Source organism: Gorilla gorilla, chromosome 10, assembly GCF_029281585.2.
Source record: "Gorilla gorilla gorilla isolate KB3781 chromosome 10, NHGRI_mGorGor1-v2.1_pri, whole genome shotgun sequence".
NCBI classification, from domain to species: Eukaryota; Metazoa; Chordata; class Mammalia; order Primates; family Hominidae; genus Gorilla; species Gorilla gorilla.
This window is the reverse complement of record NC_073234.2, coordinates 74,016,520-74,041,754: the sequence shown is the minus strand read 5'-3', so window position 1 is coordinate 74,041,754 and position 25,235 is coordinate 74,016,520. Positions and strand designations below refer to the sequence as shown.

Genomic DNA, 25,235 nt, shown 5'->3' with positions numbered 1-25,235 from the left:
GAATTACAGAAGGCAGGAATACTAGAAGGCGAAGATCATTGGCAGCCATCTTAGATGCTACTACTACTTACCACATAATTATATTACAAACTCACTTTTTAGTATTTTGGTAACTGTATGTTAACATTACCAATTTCCTTTGTAACCCTAGGTAGTTTATGCATTTAAGAACACTGTTTTGAAAAGGGGTCCATAGACCACCAAAATTCTGGTTCATAGCTCTAATTTGTTTCAGTTGAGGTACTTTCAACAACTTCCCAGGGAAATTTGTTTACAATGGTCTCAATTTAGGAGAATTTAGGAACTAGAGGTCAAAGTCTTAGGCTATCCCATATTAACCTAGACTGCTACTCTATACTAGTTCATATTACTCTAGTATTGCACATTTGAAGACATAAATTTGCTGTGGAACAAACCATACACTGTTCTCAATCTTATCGTAGCATTTGAATGGTATGTGTATGCGTGCAGTACAGGGAGAAGGGTGTATAGGCCTGTCAAGCTTGTCTGATCACAATTAAACCTCCTATGCTTGTATATGACAACTGTCATTTGAGTTTCAAAATGACCATATAAGTGGAGCTGATCTCCCCAAAAATACACTAATTACCAAACTAGAGCTTTTCCCACTACTAAGCTATGTATGAAAAAGTACAGTGTAAGAAAGAGAAATGAGGTAATGCTTCTTTCCTAGGTGTTTTGCTCGTGTCACCTGCTCTTGGGAAACCTAAAGATGACAGGTGGCATTTCTAAGTGATAGTTTTTGCAAGCACAGTACCAGCTTCATACGTTGTCTCAGTAAGCTAAAAGCTAAGGATATTTTATAAGACCTCCAATACTCATATTGAGGATAAACTTGCCAACAATAATTGGGAGTCATTCTCTCATTTGGCTTTCCCAAAGGCCAGTTTTGTCCCCAGACGCAAATTGCATCAACCTTCCCAAAGTTGTCCCTTTTGGGTCATCCTATAGGGGAGTGCTCTTCTGCACAATTCTCAGATCCTACTGATAAAGCAGGCCAGTACTGTAGTTATTTTAGATTTTCCAAGAAAACCCAAACAGGTTTTTAATGTATTTTTTGTGGCATTTCCAAATCCTGGTTCCTCTCCAGTCTCTGGAGTACCCTCGTGGTGAAATGGAAGCGTCAAGGAACCTGGGTGGCTTCGAGTCCCCACAGCTACTGACTGAGCAACTTAGCTGATCCATCTTTGTTGACAACTGTTTCCCAATCTGAAAAATGTGTGAATTCTCTCTTTCCATTTCTAACATTCTTTGCATTGCACTGTTTGAAAAATTCGGATGACATTTAGAATATGACTAATGTCGCAACACACTAGGCCACTCTCAAGAGAGGCCTGAACAGGTTTGGGGTAAAAACGGCAGTGAGGTGAGGCTGGTGAGAGGGGAAGTGGCGACAGTTCACTCAACTCCCTCAAAACCAGTCTGGACTTCACCAGGCAGAGATGGGTGGGGCCGGGAAGAGCGGCGTTGACGACAGAAGGCTACTTCCGGCTGTGGTGCGTATGACGTCAGGGCGAGTCGGACCGACCCAGCCACCGAGAAGCCGAGGAGGCAAGGCTCGCGAGAGTTCAGGGAGGCCGCCCTGAGATTCCGGCGAGGCCGCGGGTCCCACCTCCCGGGGGCGGGGCGAGGGCGGAGCGGGGAGAAGGGAGCTGACGGGCGCCCGGCCGGCTGCGGTCCGTGCGGAGGCTGAGCCGGCCGCGGGCGCGACCGGAGGCAGGTGAGTTCGCGGATGCAGCGCTCGGCTGGGGGCCCGAGCTCGCCGCGCCAGCCCCAACTCTGCGAGCAGGAGCAGGAGGAGATTTTAGGTGTTTTTGGGCGTCCAGGGAAAGCCGGGCTAATTCTGGGGCTGGAAATGTCTCCGGGGAACCTGCGGCGACGGCCTTGGCCCTCTTATTCCCCGGGGTGATACTGGCCCCGTGTGTCCAGAGAGGGAGCCTCGCACCCGGGGAGGAATCTTTGTCCTCTGCTCCTTTCTCCTTCCACTCCCCGGCCCCCGAGCACTCCGCTCCGGGTCCCCGCCTGGGCTTCACAAACAATAACAAATGTCGCGGATCCTCTCCAGGTAGCCCCAGCGCTCCCGTCCCGTGCCCTCCAGCCGATGTCACCCAGAGCCAGGATCCGAGGCATGCCTCTTCAATTGTGGGGGCTGTTTGTGTACCGTTCCTAAAAACTGATGCGTCAGATTGCCAAACATTTCTCAAGACAGACTCAGGAAAGCCTCCCAGCTCCTAGAAGCCACGGAGTGCTCAAAACCAGTCTTAGAATCTGTCTTTACCATTGCACCCGTAGCCCCTTCCTTTCAAAATCATTTTCTCCCACTCCTTTTTTCACCTTTAGTATCGAGGTCGAACGAGTGGTTATTTGGTGTGGGAGTAGAAAAGATTATAACCGATTGAGTAGGGCACGTTTCCCCTTTAAAAAGTTGCCAGGTTGACAGCAAAAGAACAAACTTTATTTTCAAAACCAGTGGCCTCCTCTTTTACTGGTGCTGCTTTTGTTTTGTGGAATAGCTTTTCAGGTTCTAAGTTTGGAGGAATGATATAAAAAGAAGTGGGAGGTGGGGGGAGGGCTAGTGGCTCTGGAAGTAGTGGCTTGTCCAGAAGTAGGATGCTATTGTTTCTCACTTGATAAAATGCAGAACCAACGCTCTTGCCCATTTCACATAACTTGTGATAAGTTTTGAGAGAAGCCACTTAATCGGAAATGGCCTATTAGCTTATTTTACTGCTCAAATCTGAAAAAACAGCTTTAAGTGATTTAAGTTCTGCCTCTTGATTGTAAGATGGGGATTGATGAGTGAGACCTTGTCTTTTTTGTCGCTGGGGCTTACGTTTGACCGGTCTCTCTACTTTAAGGCAGGGCCTATTGTACTTAAGTCCATGTTTGCTTCCTCAGTACAAATTCTTGAAAGTTCTTTGTCTCAGTCATATATGTATATAAGGTACTGTAAACCTCTTTGAATTTGATTGGCCTTTCTCTCTGTGCCTCAGGATATGTAAAACAATTAAGTTTATTATACTCTCTCCCCAGTGGCTGAGAGGTATTGTATGTGAATTAGCCACCGTTGTGACTATTTGAGGAGAGAGAAGTTAGTCTAAAATATTATGTTAAATTATGATATTACATAATTTTATTGCATAAGTTCATCAAACTACTTCCATCTGAAAAATCCTGATCTCAAAATAGGCAGGTACAATGAATTAAAAAATGTTTTGGTTTGACCTCACTTAGCTTTGTTTTCTCCTTGTTAAGATGGCTGATAATGTTTCCCATTTGGTTGTGATGTGTTTAGAATGAGAAGCAAAGTTGGGTGTAGTTTTTGTACTCTTTTGAAAGGCCTTGCCACTAGGAATGAAAAAATTAGACTTAGAAAACCCACGTTAAATAGAAGCGGTTTTTCTCTAGCCATTTGCTCTTGAGTTTGTTTTAAAATAAGTCAAAGAATGGAGACTGAGATGATTTGTGCCAACAAATAGATGTCCTTGTCAGTTTTTATGCTGAAAACTTGATTTCTAAAGGTAGGACACTGTAAGAACAAAGGAGAAATTGGACTTCCTAAAAAATGATAACAAAGCAATGGACTCAGTTCAGCTGTTTGCTTTCAGAAAAGTTCTGTTCTCTTAAAGTAAGGAGAGCATCATTGTGTTAGTGAAATTGGATAACGCACCTTAGAAAGTGCCTCCCAAGTGATCCAGGATAAGTTGGAGGCTCTTTTGTGTGTGTGTGGCACTTTTTGTTAAGAGGGAGAAAGGGCACAAATCAGAGCCAGAAAGATTTGCATCTCGATGTATTGTTAAAATGCTTTTATTTTATGTAAATAGTGTAGGGTGAATCAAGCAAGCATATTGTTGCCTAGCATCATTAGGATTACATTAAAATCAGCAGATTGGCAAGTTATGATTAGGTTAGACTTGACATATGCAGAAATTATGCTTCTGTATTTTTATATTAAAAGCACCATGGTCTTCTTGAATGAAATAATGAAAGCAAGCTTTTAAGACATAACTTTTTTAAAAAATTAAAAATCTGTCTTTGGTTAGTAGTTTATAAACATGAAGCATATCCTCCTCTTCTTCCCCCCAAAATTTTTGTTTAAGTCTTAAGAAAGTCTTTAGCAAGGTATGACCAGTACTTAAGTGCACTGGTTGCATAAGCCTTCTGTCTCCAGGTAAAAGTTTGCTAATTGACAGGGTATTATTGTTCAGAATCTTCAGAGGGAGAGAAATGAAAGGCAACAGTGAACAGTGTTTGCTGCTCTGTACACTCGGACGAACTGTGGTTGCTACTCTGTACACTCGGACGAACTGTGGTTGCTGTCTTCAAGGAGATGTGATCCAGTGGGAGAGAAATATACCTACCCAAATAAATACCATAGAAAATGTGTTTTATGAGGAAGCCAAGGAGGGAGGGATTAAGTGCTGCTAGACCAATTAAGGAAGACTGAAATAGGAAAAGGCGTTTCTGTGGATGATTTAAGTGATCTAGTCATATGATAATGATGATAAGTAAATACTTTATATAATGCTGCTTCCTGCTAAATCCTTTACATGTATTACTTACTTGCCTGGCTTTAATCCTCACAACAACTGTATGGAGTAGGTATTTTTATTATTCCCGTTTTGCAGATGAAGTAACTGTGGTACTAAGGTTAGATAGCTACTGAGTGGTAGGACCAGGATTCTGACCCAGGCATTCTGGCTTGTACCCATATGGCATGCTTAACTGCAATCCATATTTTCTCTCCTGTTCATGATGGTCTTCCTCAGGTCTGTAGTTTCAAAAACTTGACTTGGGAAATACATTCTTCTGACATCTAAATTTTGGGGTCAGTTTTCTAGAAAGAGTTCCAAAATAACACCCAAGTAAATGAGTTATTTTTGACATGTTAGTTATTTTAATCCATTTTTGGAAGTTATTCTTGGTGCAGATTAAATATAACTATTGAGTGGGACTTTTTAATAATTTTGACTTATTACCTATGAGTACTCATAAGAACTTAGAAGTGTGAAGTTATTCCATATTAACTCTTTTGCTTAATGGAATGTTTGAGTCTTTGTATATTTTGTCCTGTAATTTATTTTTTTTAAAGAAAGAACCTCACTATCTTGCCCAGCCTGGACTTGAACTTCTGGGCTCAGATGATCTTCTTGCTTCCTAAGTTGCAGGAACTATAGGCCTGAGCCACTGTGTTTGGCTTTGTTCGGTAATTTTTTTTTTTTTTTTTTTTTTTTTTTTTTTGACAGAGTTTAAGTCTGTCTTTTAGGCTGGAGTGCAGTAGTGCAATCATGGCTCATTGCAACCTCTGCCTCTCAGGCTCAAGCGATCCTCCCACCTCAGCCTCCTGAGTAGCTCGGACTACAGGTGTGCACAAGCACGCCTGACTGATTTTTAAATTTTTTGTAGAGACAGGGTTTCACTATGTTGCCCAGCCTGGTCTCGAACTCCTTGGCTCAAGTGATCCTCTTGCCTCAGCCTCCCAAATGTTGGGATTACAGGTGTGAGCCAATGTGCCCAGCCCTGTTCTATAATTTTTTAAACCACTTGGCACTGGATAGTTTTTGGGTTGAATTATGAAGTTGAAATTTAGTTAATGATTGAATGTTGGTCTCAGCCCTTTTAGTTTATTTTCATGAATAGCTATGCTTATAATGGCAGAAACAGGGTGAATAGAGTGTTGTACATGTAAAAATGAGAGAAGTTCCATCACTGATACTTTATGTTGGGGCAACTTTGACAGTTCTTTGGGTTTGTGAAATAAAGGGTGCTATAGAAGTGCACAGTGTCTTGTATAGGCCTACTCAGTACTGTAAATGTCCACCTGATTTTATTTATGAAGTTTCAGGAATAGTCCACATTTGTTATTGTTTAAGAATTGGAATCACAAATTCAATTGGATTTAAAGGTTAGAAAAAAAGTATACCTAGGCAGGGAATACAGCAGGTGAGCGGTGGGAGAGGTATTGCCTGCCTTTTCCTAACTGTCCAGCAGGATCCAGACTCTTCAGCTTCTTTGTCAGTGCCTGCAGTTGACCGTACTCATAGTTTAAGTACAGCTCCAGAGTCATAGTCTCTGTGAACGAATATAAGTATTCTCCACTTGACTCAATGGGGTAGGTTCTAGAAGACACCTATACTAGGACAGTTGATGGTTGATGAGCTTAAAACCTAATGGGAAGAGTAGCAGAACTAAAGCCAGGATTTAAAGCATGTGTGTTTATATTATTGAAATAAGACAGAGATGGCAAAACAAATTTTAAAAAGTTTTTTTTTTAAAACATACCTTAAATTAATAGTGATGGTATATCATTTCCATTTACCATGCCCTGATTGGCAGATCTTTAGCCCATCATTTCATGGAGATACTTAGATGTAGACTTCTCTTTGTTATAAAAAGTTTCCAAGTTCTTCTAAGTACAGGTGGTTTGGGAAGATTGTCTTAGTAAAAAGGTGTGTGAGTAGGTCTATCAAAAGAAAACCAGTCATACTGTTACCTCCTTGCTGATTCAAGTTTTGGGGGGCATCTTTTCCCACCAGGAATAGCTTATCTGCATTGAACGTCTGCTGAGGCAGGTAGCCTGCCTCTTAGATGAGCTCTGCACAGATCTTAGGGAAGACCTTAACAGTTACAGGTCATGTGGTGACCTGATCATTCACAGTCATATTGTTTAAATTCCAAACAGGCCTGGAGCCTTGGCAACTGTCTGTGGTATGTGATAACACTTCTACTATGCTTAGCTTTTATTTATTTATTTATTTATTTATTTATTTATTTATTTATTTATTTTTGAGACAGAGTTTCACTCTTGTTGCCAAGGCTGGAGCACAATGCATGATTTTGGTTCACTGCAACCCCCGCCTTCTGGGTTCAAGCGATTCTCTTGCCTCAGCCTCCCAAATATCTGGGATTACAGGCACGCACCACCGTGCCTGGCTAAGTTTTGTATTTTTAGTAGAGATGGGGTTTCACCATGTTGGTGAGGCTGGTCTCGAACTCCCGACCTCAGGTGATCCGCCCGCCTCGGCCTCCCAAAGTGCTGGGATTAGGCGTGAGCCACTGCGCCTGGCCTATGCTTAGCTTTTAAATTCTTAACAAGCTCTTTGCCTTCCCCTTAATTAACACCAGATCAGTTGGTAACCCAAATTGTTGATTCTCTGGCCATTTATACAGAAGGCTTCCTGTTTTCCTTGCCTTTTGCTGATTCTCATTGATTCCACAGGTATAGAATTTCTACATGTTATAATAGATAAATCTCTGATCCCGTATGCACAGATTGCATCCATTGTTTTCTTAACTCTTTGAGTTATTTACTATCTCTCCAGCTGATTCAGGAGATTTTATTCCTCGTTTTCCTGATTCCTGGGACACTTTTACTGCTTTTGCAGTTCCTGAATAGGGTGGAGTTAATAATGTTTAACACCTCAAATCAGCTACAAATACACCCAGAATAAAGAACAAGATGGCAGAAACTAACATGAGGGCATGATAGCTAATACCAGCTATTTTTGGCATTCGGGGTTGCTGTACCTTTGCTATGGAGTCTAGCTTTCATTCTGTCTGTGAAAGTTTAGAAAATTGAGTTTGGGACAGAGAAGCTTCTGCACACAGTAATGCGCACTTTTCAGGGGCCAAGTTCTCCCATTGCTATTCTGCTTTTATGAATACGGTTATTGCTATTCTGCTTTTATGAATATGGTTATTGCTATTCTGCTTTTATGATCTGGAGATTTTGACTGCATTTCTCTTGATTCCTCACCAATACAAGAGACACAGTAAGTAATCTGAACATTTAATATGAAGCATACTTTGTGTAATTTATATTTCTCAAACTTTGTCTCCCAGTGGTAATATATAGATTTAGCTCCCCGAACATCATCTTCCCCTCTTAAATGTTCTTGATTCCTTTTTCTTTCTGAATGTCACCCATTAGGGCACAGGTCTGATAATTTTATCAATGCCAGTAACCACTTATCCCTTACTATGCACCAGACATAGTTCTAAGTACTTTATATATATTATCTCATTTAATCCTTATAGCAATCTTGTGAGTTATTATCTCTACCTACAAATGAGGAAATTGGAGCTTAGAGAGGTGAAGTGACTTGTCCAGGGACACACAGGTAGATAGTAAGTGGCAGAGTTAGAAATTGCTCCTTCAGGCCGGGCGCGGTGACTCACGCCTGTAATCCCAGCACTTTGGGAGGCCGAGGTGGGCAGATCACGAGGTCAGGAGATTGAGACCATTCTGGCTAACATGGCCAAACCTCGTCTCTACTAAAAATAAAAAAAATAGCCGGGCGTGGTGGCGGGCACCTGTAGTCCCAGCTGCTCAGGAGGCTGAGGCAGGAGAATGGCATCAACCCGGGAGGTGGAGCTTGCAGTGAGCTGAGACCACTTCACTGTAGCCCAGCCTGGGTGACAGTGAGACTCTGTCTCAAAAAAAAAAAAACAAAAAAAGAAATTGCTTCTTCAGATCAGGTTTGCTCTCTCTTACATTGCATTATTTTACTACAAAAACTTCTCCTTTTCTCTTTAATTTACCTCCCTCTTCTAGTCCCACCCCAAGTTTTCTTTCTTCTCTTTTTTCCCCTCCTTTTTTGGTAATTTCCCCTTTAGGAGTTATTTACAGTTTTGCATGTCAGACATAAATTCTCTTGGGAAAAGTATGCAGAAATAATTCAATTGTATTCTGATTTCTTATAGACAGGGATTTACTCTTAGCACTTATTTTAAGAATAATACCAGGAGCCCTTATATTTGTATTACACTTTATAGTTTTATGAAGCATTTTTACACATTTCCTTACTTAATCCTCATAGCAGTCATGTGGTATAGGCAGTGAGGGTTATGGCTATTACACCTATTTTCAGGTAAAGAGAGGAACTCAGATTAAAGTGACTTGTCTGAGATCTCAAAGTAAGAGACAGAGCCTGAATTTAAACTTAGGTCTTTCGACTCTAATATAAACACTTTATTTAACACACTGGTCTTCCTTGTAGAGTAAAAGCTGCTACAAGCAAATTGTTCACTAAGGCCTCTACAGAATTAGTTGATGAGACAAGGTTTTTGCCCTTAGCGATTACAGTGCTGAAATAAATGATATAATCAAATGTTCTGACTTCATTTAAGCCAATTAGGAGTGGGTAAATATCATTATAGCATGGCATTTTCTAAAGTTTTAAGCCTTGAGCTTTGTTTTGTTTTGTGAGAATTGAGAACCTGGATTTTTAGTTCTGCATTTTAAATCATGAAATGTTAAAGTCCTTAATTCTTAAGTTATTGTCTATCTCATTGTGCACTCAATTGCTTACATTCTAACTAAAACAATTATGATAAAGGAATAGGGTGAAGGGAGGACAGACATAAACAGTGAAATTAAGGAGTTGGGAATCCTAACAAGGGCTTGCTGAGGTATCTTACAATAGCACTTTTTTTTTTGAGACGGAGTCTCGCTCTGTCACCCAGGCTGGAGTGCAGTGGCGCGATCTCAGCTCACTGCAAGCTCTGCCTCCTGGGTTCACGCCATTCTCCTGCCTCAGCCTCCCGAGTAGCTGGGACTACAGGTGCCTGCCACCACACCCGGCTAATTTTTTGTATTTTTAGTAGAGATGGGGTTTCACCGTGTTAGCCAGGATGGTTTCGATCTCCTGACATCGTGATCCGCCTGCCTCGGCCTCCCAAAGTGCTGGGATTACAGGCATGAGCCACCATGCCCGGCCTACAAAAGTACTTTTGTAGAAAATTGAATATGATCCTTAAAAGAATGGATAAGCTGCAAGTAGTATTCACTTCTGGAAAGTGATAATGTTTGAGAGCTCAGACAGCTTATTCAATGATCCATTTTTGACATACTATCTTGTACTAGTGTCTGTTTTATTAAATTAATTTTTACTAGCAGTGTTCATTTTTGCTTAGTTAAGTGTCTACCCACTGACCTGCTCCCATTGTGGAAATACCACACCGTGTTTGCCCCTTATGACTTTTCTGTGTTTGGCAGCAGAGGCTGGTTGCTCAGTTTATTGTAGTACTAGGGAGTTGCCCTTTGTTGTGTTTTTTACAACAGCGATCCATTTCATTTGGACATTTTCAGATCTGGTTGAGGATGTTCTCCATATGTCGACTCTTATCTAGACAAACAGAATAGACTTTTTCTATTTTTGTGGCTAGAGTGGAAAATTTTAGTACTGAATTGCATGTATATGACCCATTGATATTCTCGATACTGGCAAATCCTAAAGGAATCACAAGACTCATAATATTTTAGTGAGGTTAATCATCATAATTCATTATTTATCAGCTATTTGCAGGGCACTGTGTTAGGTACCATGGCAAAATAGAGACAAATAGATGTTTGGCCCTCCATTTAGAAAAGTTCAGTCCAGTAAGAGGTATAATGTATGGGTACAAATGACTGTAATTCAAACAGAAAGTGATAACGGAGTAACAGGGTACTGTGGGAGCAGAGGAAAGAGAGATTGCTTCTGGCTGTAGAGATTAGGAAAGCTTCCTATATGAAGTGAAATATGAATTGAGCATTTCAGAGTGAAGGACATGCCACGCAGAGGGATTAGCATAAATTGGGTGTATCTGTACAGCACCTGGTAAGTTCTGTTAATTATCTACTTCTCTTTCTGCTCTGTTGGATTTGAACCCTTTGAACTTAGAGAATTGATGTTTTCCAGCTTTTCATTCTCTACTTCACCACCTGTTCAACTTGGTACATTAATTACTTAGAGTTGTAAGTGGCAGTAGTGTATATGGAGTGAATTCAAGGAAAGAGAGTCCAGAAATGGGAAGACCAGTGAAGAGACAAATAATCTAGGTGATAATAATGAAGTTCTAAACTAGGTGAGATTGGGAAGGAGAGACTTGCGTGGATGGGTCTCTCCTTTCTAGTGAAAGAACCTAGGCAGTTCTTTCACTGTGAATTGTACATAAAGTACACACCGTGTGCCAGGAGATATGGAAAGGGAAAGACACGGTGCTCCCTCAGAAGCTGGGCAGGTGACTGGAGAGCTACATTCACAGGGGTAGAAATAGCTGCAATCAGGCATAGCAGCTGTCATGAAAGAGCAGTGAGAGGCACACCTAAGGGAGAGGGGCACCTACTTGGGATAGTGAGAGAAGCTTTCCAAGGATGTGTGAGTGTTTGAGCTTAGACTTGAAGGGTGATGAGGAGTGTTTCAGGCTGAGAAGCCTCAGGCGGGTATTATCACATAGTGATGTAAGACACGAAGCATGTTAGGGGGCCACAGGAACCGGAATTGTTGCCGTGATGCTGGACAGGAGCAATGAACTTTTATTTGCTGTGTATTTATGTTTATCCAGCTTTAGCACTCTGAGCTTTTGTAAGAAAGTGTTTCTGTTGCCTCTAGTAGCCTATTGGAAGCACCTCTTCTGTGATTCTCGCTCCCAACCTGGAGTGCAGTGCTGGTGATAAATTGTCTCTTGCTTCCATTTTGTGAAATTAAACAGAAAAAGTAAAGATACCATCAGCCAGAGAGATAAAGAGAAAAGTAAATCCACTAAAATCCTTTTCTTTGATGAAGCCTAGAACCACCGAGGTTGTTGTATAAAGAGAATGCTGCATCAAAGCACAGCTTCAAGAGCACCTGACTTGAGGGAGGGGATTGTGGTAGGAACATGATTATTTACCTTTCCCATAGGGTTTTATGGAACTCTTAAACATTTCTCAAGACTGTAATACCTAATAATGAAGTCCTTTTATTCTAGTTCTAGCCTTGATTCTTTTCTCTTCTCTACTCTAAGCCTTATTATTTTTTAAAAAAACACAGTTTAATAACTAACATGACCCTAAACTTCAGATGGTGTCAAACATCATCTCTGGTCCTCCTCTATCCTTGTTTGGTCATTCAGAGACCTGTATGTGCAAATCGTTATTATAAACTTTGTATGTATAATCTACATTAGATTGCTAGAGCTAAAAAGCACTACAGATTTCTTTTTTACATAGATTTACTTTCTACAGTGGTTATTTTTTTTTCTGTCCTTTGGATTGGACCACTGAAACAGAATATAAAGTTGTTTTCTAAGGACAACCAAAAAGTTAATGGTAGTCTCTAATTCAAATTATATCCATTGTATTTCTAGGCCAGCGGTTGGCAGCTGTGTTGGCTTTAGTGCCATTACTGGTAATGCTAAAAGATTATGGGCACTCTCAGGAGGAAAGTGAAAGGAACAGGAGGAGGAAAAGCAGGCTTGCGGGGTGGTAGGGGAGGCATAGAGAGGGGGCAGGAGAAAAAGTACATATGGTTAAAAGAGGTCAAGTACCTCCACACCTGTTCCAGGTACCACTTGGTAGGACCAGTGCCATATTTAAGGATTAAGTTGAACTCCCAGCAGTCCTGTCTGAAAATACTCTGGTTGTATTTTTGGCAGTTTGTTTTAATCAAACATTTCTGGATTTAATTTTTAAAATTGTGTATTGACCAGCGTCTCTTTATTTTTAGAATTGAGCAGAAAAGGAGACAGAAATCAACATACTTTAAATATCAATGAAAAGTATAAGCACATTTCTGAAATGTAGTTAAAGCTTTAAGATCTAAATCCATAGATTAGCCCCATTGTATAGCCCAATTCAGGCACAAGGTGGCAGAAAGTAAAGGGATGAATAGCTGGGAACATGTGTTTGAATTTTTACTGTAGTACAACTGCATTTTCATACTAACCAAGAGTGTAACTGGACCCACAGAAGGAAAAATAGGGCTAAGAAATTAGAGCCTGTGCTTTCCTGTACAAGTAAACCAAGTACTCTCTCCCTTTCAGAAAACATTATTAAACAACAAAAAATTTATTTTTTAGAACTTACACAAAATATTGGACTGACAAAGCCAAAAACAAAAATACTTAAGATTTTAGCTTTTCTGTAATAGTGGTGAAAAGTTATTTCTCAGATTGTAAGAAATACTGTGTTGAATTGAAGTTTTTGATTGATTTTCAGAGTTGAAAGATGCTTTAGAGGTCATCTAGTCCAACTCTGTTGTGAATTCCCTGGACATCATCTCCAACAAGTGGATGTTTAGTCTTTGCCTAAATATTTAAGTTCCTTGCCTAAAGACAAGGAACTTAACAGATCATAAGATAGCTAACTTTCATTCCCTTAAATGGTTAATGTGCTCTTTTGTCCTCAGTCCTCTTCTCACTCCCTGCACTGTGAGTGTGGGTGATCTCATATGCTGTGATATCTTCAATAACTTCTCTGCAATGATGACTTCCAAACCGGTATATCTTGCTCAGGTCCCCGTCCTGATCTTGAGACCCCATTGTCCATCTGTCTTCTAGATATCACCACCTTTGGTGTGTTCCACGGATAACTTGGATTCTGCTCGCCCAGAGCTGACTTTATCTTCTCCCTTCACAGAGCCATTCTTGTGCTCCTTAGCTTTCCCAGTGCATGGCGTTGTTCTCTATTTGGTTCTTAAGCTGTAAACCTGGAAATCACCCTTGACTCGTCCTCCTTGTTTATGACTGACATCTAGTCATTTTTTAGGTCTTCCTTAACTATGTCTTGAACTCTTCCTTTGCTCTTCCTCCAGTGCCAGAATATTCATTCAGGTGCCCAATGATTGAACTAGCCATCTTTCCCTGCTACCAGTCTTGCCTTCTTTCAGTCTGTCTTCCATGTGGCTGCCACAATGACTGTCCTAAACTTGAATCTCATTATGTAACTTTCATCCTTAAAATTTCTAGTGACTCCCCATGGCCTCTTCCAGGCTCCTTAGTGTGACACATGAGTTCCTTTTTAGTTTTCCAGCCTTGTCTTCCATCACTCCCCTACTACCTCTCCAACCACACTGAACCACTAGCTTTCTTGTACCTTTGGTCTCACACACTACTTTCTGGAATGCCCTTTCCTATACTTCTTGGGTAATTCCTGTGCTTTCTTTGGTATTCTGCTTAGGCATCTCTTTCAGGGAGGCCTGCCTTGACCTCTTACCTCCGGCAGGGTTAGGTACCTCTCCTAGGCTTTCTGACAGTGTCTAGTATGTATTTCTTTTATGTTTTTTAAATATCCAAACTACAGTAAGAGGTAATAATGTTGGGCATTGAGTATATGTCAAAACTTAATGAGCATTTGCTATGTGCCAGGCATAGGACAGTGCTAACTGGAAAGTGTTTCCTTATATAATTTTCAACTGGTTCTCATCTCAGAATTAGAGATAATTTTATGTCACTGCAAGAGTAATATTTGAAGATGGCTATCTAACATCTCTCTTTCAGGCTAAGTATCTTCATTGAATTTGTTCAAATATGGATTTCAGACCTCTTGCCTTCCTGGTCACTCCCCTCCATGTGTTTTATTTTGTTTTCTCTCTTAAAATATGTGGTTCCATTTTGCATCAAATAGAATTGTCATAAAGGAACATAGGGCTTCTCAGATGGGTAGAGGCTGGATATGGATTGTCATATTTAAGGTATATACCTCACTTACCTAGGTTGTTAGCTATGAACATTTTTCTGAACATTTTCCAGAAGTCACCAGAATTATGGGAATTTACTTATAGTTAGCAAGTGATGGAGAGACTGACATAAAACCAAGAATGCCAGTTAGTGAATTTATTAATATAACTGTGAGTGGAACAGAAGCTTATAGTTTGGTGAGCACACTCTCATCACTATAGGAGAATCTACAGGGGAAGCCAGCCCATCTAATCAAATGGGTAATCTTAATGGGGAGTGTCACTAAGTCAGGATAACCCGATGGAGAGTCTTTATAAGGATGCAGCTGTCCAGTGCTGCTCTGGGGATATGGTCAGTGTGCTTTCACCTCAGACAGTGTTGGGGGCACATAGGCAAAGTCTTCCTTGTTAAACTCCTGCTCTGCCCCCACTACCCCAGATTAATATAACCTCCTTCTGTCAACATAGTTGACAAGGTTTCAGCTTTCTTAATTCACATTCCAATCCTGTCTCCCAGAAACTATACCCTACTCACTTTTGACCAGACTTGGGTATCCCCAGCCCTTTTCAGTCACACATTTTCTTGGAATTACTTACAGTGATGGCTAAATTCCATCACTCTATTTGATTCAGGCTGGTGTTACTCCCAGAGGATGACTTAATTTTCAAATTATGAGGACATTTATTTTGCCCTTTGTATGACTATAGGGCATCACTAAGTATTGAATAATTTCTCCAGATATAAGCCAACTAGTACAGTGTAGAGTATGGCATTCACCTTCCTTGTGCATGACTTTATATGTGTGTGTCAACTCAGCCCAAGATTAAGATTGTATAAATTTTAGGGGCAGCCATTTCACACTTTAATTTATGTCAAGCTTTTTTTTTTTTTAAGTGGAGTCTTGCTGTGTTGTCCAGGCTGGAGTGCAGTGGCACAGTCTTAGCTCACTGCAACTTCTGCCTCCCGGGTTCAAGTGATTCTCCTGCCTCAGCCTCCCAAGTTGCTGGGATGACAGGAGAGTGCCACCACGCCCAGCTAATTTTTGTATTTTTGGATGGGGTTTTACCATGTTGGCTAGGCTGGTCTCGAATTCCTGACCTCAAGTGATCCACCCACCTCTGCCTCCCAAAGTGTTGGGATTACAGGCATGAGCCACCATGCCTGGCCTATGTCAAGCTTTTATTTGAAAAAACTCTTTAGTTCTTTCTTTAAAAATGTAATTTAAAAAATATTTTAATAAAGACAGGATTTCGCTATATTGCCTAGGCTGTTCTCGAACTCCTGGGCTTAAGCAATTCTCCTGCTTTGGCTTCCCAAGGTGCTGGGATAGTTGCCTTTTTGTGTGTGTGTTTTGAGATGGAGTCTCACTTTGTCACCCAGGCTAGAGTGCAGTGGCATGATCTCGGCTCACTGCAACTAACTGCCACCTCCTGGGTTCAAGTGATTCTCCTGTCTCAGCCTCCCAAGTAGCTAGGATTACAGGCCCCTGCCTCCATGCCCAGCTAATTTTTGTATTTTTAGTAGAGATGGGGTTTCACCATGTTGGCAAGGCTGGTCTCGAACTCCTGACCTCAGGTGATGTGCCCGCCTTGGCCTCCCAAAATGCTGGGATTATAAGCGTGAGCCCCCGTGCCTGGCCTGGTTGCTTTTTTATGTATACAACAGTTTTCACAATTTGTATTTAGCATTTGATTTTTTTAACCCAAATATAATTCTTTACATTTTCTCTATTAAATTTTATTTGTTAAAGTTAATATTCTGTTAAAATTGTTTTAGATCTGACTCTGCTCTCCTTTTTTTCATTATTCTCTCCAGGCTCTGGTCATACCTACATTTTGATAAGGATGTTGGAAAAACTTTTATCCAGATCATTGGTAACACTATTGCCCAAGCCCAGTGAATATTGCAGAACTTATTTATGAGCATTCTGAGTTTTGTTATTTAATTGGTTATGTATATGTGTTACTCAGCCCATCTCTCTTTTCCTCTCAGAAAGAATTGGAGAGTGGAGCTTGTTAAATACCTTTCAGAGCATCACATAGATTTGTCTTATAGCTTTGCCAGCAAAAGAAATAAAGTTACTTGGCAAGACTTGTTCTTCCTGAACCTACACTGATTCTCAGTGATTGCCCATCTTTGTCTATTCAGAAACTGTTTTATAATCATCTAGGATTTTCTTCAGGCTGAATGATAAACACAGAGTTAATCTTTTGCCATGTTCATTTTCTTTTGTTATGTTTGTGTTTTTTCCTCACTCTGAAAGATGGAGTACTTTGTCTCCTGTCTTAACCTCTTTGGTCTTCCTGACTTGTTAAAGAGTTATTGTAGCATTCAGCAAAATTCCCATGCAGGCTCACAGTAGACAACTGGTCAAGTCAGATTTGCAGTGTGTTGGGGGCAGGTCTTTTATGGCCGCTTCATGTGTCATGGGCATCAGTTCTTTCATCCTAACGCGCCACTTTTTGCTGTCGTTCTCCTAGACTGAGATGAGAGGCAGGGATTGAGTGATGGACACTGGACTGGAAGTTCTCTTTTATAAAATAGGCGTCATACCTACCTCTCCAGGTAGAAATATGTAAAAGGTCTTTGTAAACTGTGAGGGGGTATTCAAGTGTAGAATTTTTAAAAAGCAAAATAGAAGTGAAGGGTTTCTTTCCCCCTTTTTTTTTTCCTGACATGTATTAACTACACCATTTACCTTAACCAACATACTCAGCCTTTTGTGTATACCAGGCCTTTTGTAAACTTTCTCTTCCAGACATAAATTCAAAAGTCCCTTTTGTAGCCCTTGATGGTTTTCTTAAGTTCAGCTCATTGTGGACATTTTACTTCCTGATACCATCCTGTGTTTCTTTTATAGGTATCCATGTTATGTGTCCCTCCTTTCTTTTTCTGTGTCTTTGAAAATCTGAGTTCATTGAAGAGCTCTTTGTGCAGCCAGTCTTTTCAGAATCTTCCCATTTTCTGTCATTAATATCCTTTGCAGTTTATAGCCAGAACTCTGTTTCTTATATCAAGTTTTAATCTTTTTGTTGTGACTAGAAGAAAGAGGATAGGAGCAATACTGGTTTTATGTCAGTCTGTCCATCACTTGTTTGGTTATACAAGTCCCCCACCACCACCACCACCATGTTTTTCTGACTCATTCTCCTTCTTTGTCTCTTTTTTTCATCTTTCTTTTCTGGATTCTTCTTGTGATATAACTAGGAATTATTCTAAAGCTCACAAGTTTCAGTCTGGTACTTTATCAGATCATGTATAGATATGGAACATTTCCCTTGTTATTCTTTTAAATTCATTTTCAATTTATAATTTACTTCCAACAGAACAAAATGACACTGTCTTCAGGGCAATAATCATGTTTGCCTTCCTTTGTATTTTTCTCATAACACCTAGTAAAAGTAGGTATTTAATACAAGAGTGCATTTAGTGAAAGGGAGCCTATTAAGTGTGAATTCTCATGGGCATAATTCAGGAGTAATCCAAAGTCCTTACTGTCTTTGCGGGGTTTTACATGTTCTTGCCCCTGTCACCTCTCTGAACTCTTTCTTACCACTCCCCCTCACTCTCTCTGTGCCGTACTGAACTCCTTGCTGTTTCTTACTGCATACCTCTGCTTCAGGGCCTTTGCACTTACCTTACATGCTGTGTGGTACTCTCCTCCCTTCAGATTTCTAAATCATTCTTTTTCATCTCATTCAAACCTCCTTCTCAATGAAACCTTCTGATGTCCTTATTTAAAATTGTAATGCCTCTCCCAGCCCCTATACTTTCTTTCCATCCCCTCGCCCCACTAGAATATAAGATCCATAAGGGCTGGTATTTTGTGTCATTTGTATTTTTATAAGGTGCCAGGAACAGTATCTGGCACATAGTGGATGCTCAGTAAATATTTGTTGAATTAATTAATCAAGGCTAGTTTAACTAGACTTCTGTTCTTGAGAGCTTCCTAAAACAGATGACTCATCTTTCTTTTTTGAGTCTCAGGCAAGACTTACTTTTCTTTTCTCTGAACATTTTGTAATTTTTGTTGCCTAATTGTGTCCCATGTTTCCATTCCCAGCTATTGTAACAAACTTGAAAATTCCATGGTAAATTGCTCTCCGGTTTCCCAGTACTTCCATTTATCATCGAATTTCTTCCTAGTGGTCACATTCACATCCAGAATATTTCTTTTCCTATTTGAGAGGTGGAAGGGTTAGCAAGGCATTTATCAGAGACGTTGATTTTAGCTGTGGGAGAATTCTAGCAGCTATCCCAAAAGTTGAAGTCCCCATCACAGCTTATTTGTGTCAGCCTCAGTCTCTAGAATACCAGCAATTCTTAATGCTTCTACTTTCCTTGCTTTTGCCCTGTTCTAGTGCAGAGTCCCATTTCATCAAATCTCAGTGATGCTTAATAGTATCATATTAACTTATTTGTAAATTGTCAGTTTTCTTTCTTTGTTTAATACCCATATTCTGGGCATGGGTTTCCACAGACCTGAGACCACTTTGTTGCTAACACCTTTACCATTTGTTTTTCTGCAACAAATAATTGACCCAAGCTTTCCCATTATTTTCAGTTTTCTTTTTCAGAGCATGCCCAGCCAGCTTCTTTCATTGTTACAGTAATATCTGAACTTTTTCTGTCTCTTCTTCCATTTTCAGCTTAAGGTCTACTTGATCAGTTAATCAAAATTACATAGTGATTAGAAAAAGCTCAAGATCCATCACCATTTTAACTGTGTGACCTGAAACAAATTTCTTAAGTTCTTCTCTAAATTTGTTTTTGTATCTGTAAAATGGGGAGTGGGGAGCAGTAATGCCTGCTTCTTGAGTCATTAATCCTTGCTTTCAGAATTGAGTGATATGAAGATGATGATGATAAACTTTTATGTAGGGTTTACTATTTGCCAGATGTTGTTTTAAAAGCCTTACATATTATTAACTAATACAGTATATATGGTATACAGTTCTGTTTATTAGCATATGCATGGCACGTGGAAGCAGTCAGTAAATGTTAGTTTTTATTAGCAGCAGCGGCAGCAGATCTCTGGGTAAACATTCTTTTCTTAGTTTTTGCAAGGTATACTTCCTCACCAGTGAAGTCTGTTATAGATGATTGTATGCTGTGGTATGAATCAGACGTTTGTGTACCATTTGTACCATTTTTGACACTATTCATTTGCTATAAGAAACCACAGAAATCTCACAATAGTCCCTTCTCTTAAAAAATTATATTTTAGGATTAGAGCCCAGACAATAATAATGCCATTATTGAGAAGCCAGCCATTACACACTGAAACTAAATACAAATTATGTCTTTAAAGTAAAATTTCAACTTTTAAAAATAGAAATTTTATTGAAAATTAGTTTTTATAATTTACATTTAGTAAATTCCGTATATTTTCACTGATTCAGTACAAAATGTTTAAATCAAAATACCTATTGAGAAAGCACTATAGAAACTTTGCTAGGTATTAACGTTAAAAATCCTAAAACATTACATTTTCCATGGCAGAAAACTGATAAAATCATTGAGTAGTCAATTTCTGAAATGTTTCTTAATTTTAGAATAATATGGGTAAACAGCCAGGTGCAGTGGCTCACACCTGTAATCCCAGTGACTCAGGAGGCTGAGGTGGAAGGATCACTCGAGGCCAGGAGTTTAAGGCTGCAGTGAGCTATGATGGCACCACTGCACTCCAGCCTGGGTGATGGAGTGGGACTCTATCTCTAATTAAAAAAAAAAAAGGAATAATATGGATAAATGTATTTAAAGTACACTAAGAATAAAACAAAATATTTGTTATATGTAGACTCTGAGAATTTTTTTTTTTTTTTTTTTTTTTTTTTGAGATAGAGCTTTACTCTGTTGCCCAGGCTGGAACGCAGTGGTGGGATCCCAGCTCACTGCAGTCTCAGCCTCCCGGGTTCAAGCGATTCTCCCATCTCAGCCTCCCGAGTAGCTGGGATTACAGGCATGCACCACCATGCTAATTTTTGTATTTTTGGTAGAGATGGGGTTTCGCCACATTGGCCAGGCTAGTCTTGACCTCAGGTGACCCACCCACCTGGGCCTCCCAGAGTGCTGGGATTACAGGCGTAAGTCACTGTGCCCAGCCAAGATTGTTTTGATAGAACACTTTGTGTCTCTCTCACCTTGTATTTAGAAAAGTTAGAAAATAAAGGATAATGTATATAGAAAGCTTTTTGAAGACTCTTAAGAAGTTCATAAATATGGGGCACTACGACTATGCATATGAAAATATTTCCTATCAGTTGGCAGTTACCACCTCTTACAATGGCATGAAACCTCTTGAGTTAAACCAAGGCTCAGTGAGATTTGGTGATTTAGGTAGTATCATTTTATGAACAAGCAGGTCTTTTATTTTATTATACTTCTCTTTGACATTCACTCCAGTTAAAGAACTCTTTCAAAAGACCTCATGCCTGGTCTCATGGAGATTCAAAGGTGTTTGAGTCCTTCCTTATTATCCCCTTGGAAGATGCTTTGAGGACCCCAGTGATGAATCCCAAGAACTCTGTCTGCATTATCCCTGGTATAGGGCACCTCATCACTCTGGTGTTATCCCTAAAGGGCCTTCATCATAATGTGCTTAAAGAGTCCCCTATTATGTCCTTTAGGATGGAGCTTTGACTTGCCCAAATTGGTATGTACATGTTAAAGAGAGGCTGGAACTGAAGTTGGTCATTTCTCACTGGATCAGTCAACAAGATTTGAGTACTTTCTGTGTGCTCTGCATCATTCTGAGTACTTTGGGGGACAGAATAAGGCGTGGCTCCTGCCTTCAAGGAGTATGGAATTTAATAGAAGATGACAACATACATGACTGTAAGTCTATCTACGTGAGAGTGCCTAATTGTGAGATTCCTAATAAACGGCAAGACATGTTCTGAAAATGTGAAACATAAATGAGGCTGAAGAAATTGTGAAAAGTTTAGCAGAGGAGGAATAGTTCGTCAGGTTCTTTAAATACAAGTAAAGGGGAAAGGAAGGACCATTTTTAAGTTTAGATATTCCAAGGGTTAGTGGTGAGGTTGATTATGGTATGTCTTCTCGTTGATGAGGGAGGAGACTGGTGAATAGTGGAAAATAAAGTTAAATGGCTAGGGTGGGGCCAAATTATGGGCTTTAATAAAAGCCAGGCATAGAAATTTAGATTGGGATGGTAGAAAAAGGAAAGCTTTAAAAGTTTTTGAGCCAATGAATGACATCATACAAGTTCTATATGAGCAATGATTTCAGGATGGGAGAGAATGGCATCAGGAAGACCCACTTGAATGCTGGTAAGTAATGTTACTAACAGTGCCATTGGTAACATTAATGTTACTAGGGCCTGGACTGATATGCTGATGGAAGTGAGAATGAAGAATAAGGTGGGATGAAAGAGATTTTGAAAGAGGTTTTAAAGAACCTGAAATGGGAATGGGAGAGATTAACTAAGCCTGCTTGCCATGGACAGCAATGGGGTTGCTAGAAGATTAGCTGTGGGGAAAAAGTTATGCATTTACCTTTGGGCATAATTAAATGCAATTGACTCTCCATATTCATGGGTTCTGCATCCACTGATTCAGACAACTGTGGAACAAAATTGTCAGAAAAAACAATACAACAATAAAAAATTATACAAATAAAAAACAACATGGTATACCAACTATTTATGTAGCATTTACATCATATTAAGTATTAGAAGTAATCTAGAGATGATTTAAAGTATATAGGAGGATGTGTGTAGGTTATATGCCAATACTACACTATTTTATACCAGTAACTTGAGCATCCATGGATTTTGGTATACAAGGGGGATCCTGGAACCAATTCCCCGTGCATATCAAAGGATGACTGTATGAGTTATCTGTAAAAAAATGTTTTGGTTGAAATGTTTAGAAAACAGCTAGACAAGACTGGCCGTTGGATGACAAAAACATAGGACTAGGAAATTCAGGTATGCTACTCTTTTTGAGTATTGTTTAAAGCCATAGGAAAAGAGCTCTCTGTGAGTTCCAAGGCAGATGCAAGGACTGGCATTCATGCACAGCTTCTAATAGATAAATCTGAAGAGTTCTTAGTATGCATGTTGACTGAAATTACTTTAGAAGTAATTTTTCTCCTGGTAATAAAAGGCATGTAAGGCTGTTTTAGGAAATTGAAAAATGCAAAAAGGTATGAAGAAAAAGAAAAGATAATCATTAATAGTACTTTAGTAAACAAGATTTGACTAAAGATATGGCTTTCCTTTCGCTTGTTTTCTTATGCATATAAAGGGATAGGAAATATGTATGTGTGTGTGTGTGTGTACAGGATCATGCACTATATATAGCTTGCTTCTTTTTCCATCATGATAATTTTCCCATGTCATGAATTATGGCTTGCAAGTGCTGTTCTTAAAGGGCTGCATTATTTTTCATTATTTGGATTTATTGTTATTTAATTGGAGTTCTATTGAACATTTAGATTGCTTCCAAAATTTTTTGCTCTTATTAATATATTGTAATAAACTTCTGTGAAACACATACTCTTCACCTGCTACTTACCTATGACTTTTGTAAGCAGAGACCTCTGTATCCCCAGGACCTAGAAGGTTACCTGGACATAGTAGTTGCTTAATTAAAAAAATTATTGATTGAATGAAAGAAGACTATTAAATGTTCAGTTCTTCTTTTTTTATTCTGATTCCCTGTGTATCCAGGGGCCTCTTATTTGGCTGCATGTATGAGTTTGGCTGTAATGAAAGTATTGGCCATGTATGACCATAAACAGGCATTCCTATTTCTGTCACAGTTATATTTGTCATTCTGTATTAATATATCTGTATCCTGATTTCTGTTGAAGCATGGTTAATTTTGTTTGCTTCTAAGCAATGTAGCTACCCTATTGATGCTGATAAAAATAAATTTCTGAACCTATAAGGCTGAGGATTGGGCCTAGGTTGTGGTAAACTGGCAAGATAATGGATGCTACCCTGTCAAGAGCCCTCTGAAGAGAAAAGTCTGCTACCCTTCACCAGGTAGAAACTCCTGACAGTGCCACATTTTCCAGTTTGACTCCCTGTGATACCCTGAAAAGACAGATGTTTGACTCTTTTCAAATAATATTTTAACATATTTTAAGACACAAAGGCATTGTGTCAGACTTTTTTCTTAAGAATATATTTTGTTGCCACTCAGAAGTTAGCTTCCAAAAGAAATAAGTGTGTGCAAAGGTTTACGATAGTGGTATAGAGAAGTTTTTAAAATAAATGTGCATCTTTTCCTATAGTAATAAAAGCACATTATGAAGAATTTTTTAGGTCCAGTCCACATATTCCCTGTGCCTGGGGAAAACTTTAGTAGAAAATTAGATAATTTATAATTTGATTAGGGGAAGTCTAATGGAAAAACTTTTTAATGGAGCGATCCAATTTGAAACATGAATATCTGTGCTGGAAGCTTCTATTGAACTTTACTTAAGTAACATCTAAGACCCTCTCCCTGTCAGTCTGCCATTACCCTAACAGTGGTAGAAATTCTTTATATTACACCTAGATCTTTTTTTGTTGCACTTTTAAGCTGTGTAGGAAACACATTGCCCACATGTTCATACAACACAGAGTGATTATCCACTTAGTTCCTAAAAAGTTGTATTTAGTTATGGGGTTTGATCCCACTTGTCCAGGATTTAGGTCAGCTACTGAAGATTAGGATATCTGGGTACCTCTTACTGGAGAATCCATTCCTGTTTTCATTTCATTCCTGGGGGCAATATTCAATCTGGTGTGGCCCTCTGTGTTATAAAATGTTTCCCAGATTGTGTTTATCTGAAATACAAATCCAAGAAGAAGCATGGTGTTAACTGCTGTGTAAAAAAGATTCCAGAGTCAAGAGCTTGAGAAGTTCTGTTCCTTCCTTCATAGGTTCAGTTGTTTAACCCAGCATTTTTCAAATGTATTTTACTCCTAGAACCTGTTTTCCCTCAGACATATTTAAGAAAAAAGCGTTTTTTAGAACATATTTGGACAAATGATACTTTATATCATTGCTTTGTTTTTTAAATTTTAGTTTGACTCAATTTTACAGTTTCGGGATTTTGTTTCTGTTGCAGGTTTTAAGCTTTTCTTTTATAAATAGTTACTTTCCTAGTCTGAAATCTATACATTGTTTCAGTAATGAATTCATTATGTAAATTTGCCCATCATTCATCTAAAGGGAATAAATGTTAAATTGTTTTTTAAAATTTTGACTTGTGTCACATATGAGAATATAAAGTATATCTGTACAATAAAGGAAAATGAAACATCAAAGTATCTACCTCAGGTTAAGAAGCAGAACTTGGCCGGGCGTGGTGGCTGACACCTGTAATCCCAGCACTTTGGGAGGCAGAAGTGGGAAGATCAGTTGAAGCCAGGAGTTGGAGACCAGCTTGTTCAATAAAGGAAGACCTCATCTCTAACAACAACCACAACAACAAAAAATCAGCCAGGCACGGTGGCATATGCTTATAGTCCCAGCTACTGATGCAGCCTCGAACTCCTGGTCTCAAGCCATCTTCCCACCTCAGCCTCATGTTCTAGTGAACATTGTTATGATGCAGTGTCTCCTATTCTGCATGTGCAGGAGTATTTTCACAGTATGCACCTGGAGTGGAATTGCTTGGTCATTGGGCATGTGTGTGTTCAGCTCTATTGAGTGGCATCAAACTGTTCTCCAAAGCAGTTGTACTAATCTATACCCTCACCAGCAGTGAATAGTCTTCCCATTGTTCTTCCTCAGTGAAACTAGATATTCACAGCCTTTTAGGTTTTTGCTAGA

The 25,235-nt window shown here is 39.5% G+C and overlaps 1 protein-coding gene across 1 annotated transcript in view; it reads left to right on the top strand.

The window, feature by feature from the left end:
* The first annotated feature begins 1,649 nt into the window (after positions 1–1,649).
* Positions 1,650–25,235, top strand: part of STK38L (serine/threonine kinase 38 like) — an 80,712-nt gene continuing 57,126 nt past the window's right edge. Inside the window, exon 1 of the mRNA XM_019038734.4 lies at positions 1,650–1,741. The gene's annotated coding sequence lies outside the window, so the exon portion shown is untranslated. The remainder of the gene's footprint in view (positions 1,742–25,235) is intronic.